The following is a 3,341-nucleotide window of genomic DNA, read 5'->3' on the forward strand; positions in this document are numbered from 1 at the left end:
GTATATATATATACAAAACTGGTTTAGGGGCACTCACGGGTCCTGCTGTTTTTTTATTTTCCTCCTCTACAAGATGTGAGATGAGTACCTCTATACCAGGTTTCAAATTATATGCATTTGTTTGTGGGTGAGCACCTTGGCACTTCAACCATAGAGTGCCATGGCTACCCTTGGAATTATCTCTCTCCCTCTCTCTCTCTTTACATACTGGCCCAGATTCACAGAGAGCAAGGCGCACATTACGCCGCCGTAGAGCAAACACGTATGCCACGCCAATGCAGCGCAGAGAGGCAAGCATTGCATTCGGCAAGCCAGTGCTCCCAACGCTGCGCTAGCGTGGGTTTGGAAGGCACACGCCGGCGTAGGTGGAAGTGGGCGTGAACCCATGCAAATGATGGGCCAAGTGCCAGACCGGTACGTATCACGAACTGTGCATGCGCAGCCCCCCCTGTGCCTGCTCCCAACCAAGAGGTGCCCAGAGGCGATTCAGTTCGCATTTGCCGCGCTATATAAGTTTTTCATTCATTCATTCATTCAACCACGCCGGCACAACTGCCTAAGCTACACAGGATAACCGCGTATGCCGTGAACATAATAGTACACCCAGCCAGACACACGTCCAACACACAATACGCCGGCTTGTGTTCCCTGGTGCAGACCTGTGCATGTCTGTTGCCGGGTTGTACCTCATTTATGGGGAATAACTTTACGCCGGACGTACAACTTACGCGCATCTCGCGTAGCATGCGCTGGGCACACGCATGTTCGTGAATCGGCGTATTTCCCTCATTTGCATGTTTGAATGGCTAATCAATGGGAGCAGCATCATGCGCCCAGCCCATATGTGCGCCCACCCTACGCCGGCATGTGCAAGCTACGCCGGCGGGGTGTAACCTGTTTTTAGGCGCATGTTGGTTTGTGGGTCTGCCGCACACATACGCCGGCGCACATTTGCACTTACGTCGGCGTAACGTGTTATACTTCGGCGGAAGTGCTTTGTGAATCTGGGCCACTGTGTATATACTGTATATGTGTGTGTGTGTGTGTATATATATATATACACATACACAGTATACAGGTATGTGAATAGATAGGTACACAGATATAGTACATATACAATGAAGTTTATGACTAGATGTTTGAATTGGAAATGGAAAAAGTAGATGTTAAGGAACAGGATGCACCCAAAACATTTTCTTGTGCTCCCTTTACATTCTACGTTGAGTAACTCAAGTTATAAAACTTAAAATATTATATTGTTTACGTTTTATTACATCATAATAAAATTGTAAAAGTAATTTCTAAAAAGCTATAATACAATACTATTATGTTACGAGAAATAAGAAAAGTGTTTTGAAAGCTGCCCTCTTTCACAGCCAATCTACCCAATGTCAACAAAGCAAATAATAATCTACATTGTATAGGGCTGGACTAATATTATGTTCTTGAAGGGTAGTAAAATCAAGAGTACATATTACTTGAAGGTTTTTATTGGCTACGCTTGATAGAAATTAAACTAATTCCTTCTGATACAAGCCATTAATCAAACTGTTCATTCTTAAATGTAAAGAGTGTTAATAGGGCTGATTGTAAAACCTTTTGGTAAAAAGTACCGGTAATCATTTTATTTGCTATCTCTGAATATAAGGATTTATTTGGTAACAAAAGAGCACATGTGTGCAATACCAAGTATTGTTAGAATAATTGGAATTGCAACATATCAAAAGTGAATAAAAGGAAATAGGGTTTGGTAAAATAAGCTGTGAAGGCAGGGAAGCCATGCACGGTTTATAAAATTTTAGGTGAATCCCCATGTCACTGACTGTTGGAGGCAAAGAGTCTACCCAGCAGTGATGCTGAGCTCTGCTCCTCAAAGGCCATTAACAGTACATGTTACAAGTGAGATAATAAGGTAACATTTGAAACTATTTAGTTAATGTTTTGGTGTGTTTGCACACTTTCAACAGAATTTTTTCATTTATTAAAAACCTGCTATCTGTGGTGTAATGTAATTCTATTTTTTTTTTCATAGATAATGAAAACGATTTTGGAAACCTGAGTTAAATACCTTGAGAAGAATTCAAATTTAATTGCAAAGTATCAAACATGAAAGAAAAAACATCCAAACAATTAAAGATTCTACACAAAAAAAGTGAAGCCTCGTACACACGACCGAGGAACTCGACGGGCGAAACACATCGTTTTGCTCATCGAGTTCCTTGTTAGGCTGTCGAGGATCTCGGCGAGCCAAATTTCCCCATTCCCGTCGAGGAAAAAGAAGACATGCTCTCTTTTTGGCTCGACGAGATCCTCGACAGTTTCCTCGTCGAAAAGTATACACACGACCGGTTTCCTCGGCAAAAAAAAAATACCAGCAAGTTTCTTGCTGGTTTTTGCAGAGAAACTCGGTCGTGTGTACGAGGCCTAATGCCGCATACAGACGGTCGTTTTTTGTGATGAAAAAAAACGAAGTTTTAAATCATGAAATAAAACGACGTTTTTGAAACATCATTTTCAAAAACGATGTTGCCTACACACCATCGTTTTTTCACAATGCTCTAGCAAAGTGAGGTTACGTTCACCACTTTTTTCCATTGAAGCTCACTTCATAACTAGCTTCTGGGCATGCGCGGGTTTAAAAACTTTGTTTTAAAAGTATTTTTTTGCTACACACGGTCAATTTCTGTGAAACAAAAACGACGTTTTGAAAAACGACACAAAAAATTCGAGCATGTTCGAATTTTTTTTTGGTCGTTTTTTTGAAGACATAAAACGACGTTTTGCCCACACACGATCATTTTAAATGACGTTTTTTAAAATGTCGTTTTTTTTCATCACAAAAAACGACCGTCTGTAGATGGCAGTGTTGTTGATGAATGCTGCCTTTTGAGTTTGAACGCAGCGCTGACCAAAAAAATTATTGAAATTCAAAGTGCAGAACCTTGACCTGCTTTGTCTGCACAGTACACATATCCCTGTATGTCCTGCTGCGTCCGAAGAAACGAAAATCAAAACAGGTCAACTGCACCCTCAAAAGTGTATTTCACACTATATTACTGAATTCATTTTTTCTTCAAATAATCATGAAATGCAAGAAATCAATGTCCATCTGCACAGACTTTTATGCAAGTTATAGAGCTCAATAGGGTGTCTCTTGAGAGTCTATGGAAACTCAAACAACAAAATCCCATATAAGCTTTACGATGTCATAATAAGTTGAAAAAAAAATAATTACATTTTGGTAGACCTGAATCTTTTATTAACCGCTTAACGACCGCCGCATGTATATGTACGTCCACAGAATGGCACGTACAGGCATATGGGCGTACATGTAAGTCCCC

This window comes from Rana temporaria, chromosome 8 (genome assembly GCF_905171775.1).
Source record: "Rana temporaria chromosome 8, aRanTem1.1, whole genome shotgun sequence".
Lineage (NCBI taxonomy): Eukaryota > Metazoa > Chordata > Amphibia > Anura > Ranidae > Rana > Rana temporaria.